We start from the raw sequence: 1393 nt of genomic DNA on the forward strand, positions 1-1393 counted from the left end.
GGGTTTTGGTGGTGGTTGGAATCCGCCGGAAGCGAAAACAAAATAGAAGTGTAATTGGATTCCTAAAAACAGAAATGTTTACATACAACGCTGTACGCTAACTTTTTAGATGCAAAATATTACTTCACCGTCAACGTGTCACCTGAGGTTAAAATAACGATGGTCCATTTATTAGGTAGGTTACATTGTTGAAATCAATGGACAGCCGTATCTGGCCCACTGGCCCACCTGATCAATGGATCATTTCAATTTTGATTTTACACTGGCATAAACACTGGCATAAATGATGGATCCAAGTTCTGATGCAATCATATGTGCACGGAGCATTTCTCTGGTTAGGACAAGCTGGTCACGTAATCGCTTGGACTTTGATTACGCGATCGTTTCTGGTGCTAACGGAATGACGTGATCGTTTCTTGAGTCACGTGAGATAAGCTGGTCTTGAGCTGTCTGGACTTCGATTAGATAGGCCCGTAGGCTTTGCTGGAAAAGATGGGTCGGGTCAGCCTGCAGGTCAACATGCACGACTTGTTTCTAAGGTGAGTTCGGGCCGAGAGCAGGGTGGATGACCAAAGACGGTGCGGACCTTATCATGGGGCCCACCTTGATGGATGGATTATCTATCTACGTTGTCCATCCATTTTTCAAGATCACTTTAGCACATTATTCCAAAAATTAAATAAATTCAATTGTTAAGTAGACCATACCATAGGAACAGTGGTGATTGGTCATTAATGAGTCATAAAAGTTTTGGATCAACATGAAGATTTTGTTTTTACCCTTCAATCCAGGTTGTGACCTTACCAATAGATTAGATGGATGATAGACTAGGAAAACGTTAAGGTGCGCCCTAAGAAGTTTTTAATAGTAGGGTGTTCAATCCCCACTGTTTCATATGGCATGCTCCACTTGGTAATTTGATCTGCTTTATTTTTTGAATAATGTTTTAAAATAATATTTTAAAAAAATATATAGATAGACAGCATGTATACATAATATATACGTTAAGGTGGGCCAACAGGGTCTTCCGTAATCCGCTCCAGCTTGGGCCAATCTAAATGGGTGGCAGGTCAGGATCTACTCGGAAATGCCTCCGGTGTAAGTTATCAAGTCAGGCCCATGTTTAGCTCTAGCTAACCTGACGCACCCATATGACTTGGCTAGAGGACCCAACCTGACCGGCCCCAAAACCCAAAACGAATTAATATTTTCAGATAAGCATTCGATGTACGTCTGTTTGCATATGTCCACTAATATCTTGTTTGGGCAGTTATAGCTTAAGCCCATGTTCATTTCTTAAACCCGCCTGTAGTCCTGCTGGGTTGTGTTGGTTCAATTGAGCCCAACCCAGTTAAGATTAAATGGGTCAAGTTGGTTGGGCTTGGGCTTGATG

The sequence above is a fragment of the Magnolia sinica genome, chromosome 1 (assembly GCF_029962835.1).
Source record: "Magnolia sinica isolate HGM2019 chromosome 1, MsV1, whole genome shotgun sequence".
In the NCBI taxonomy this organism is placed as follows: domain Eukaryota; kingdom Viridiplantae; phylum Streptophyta; class Magnoliopsida; order Magnoliales; family Magnoliaceae; genus Magnolia; species Magnolia sinica.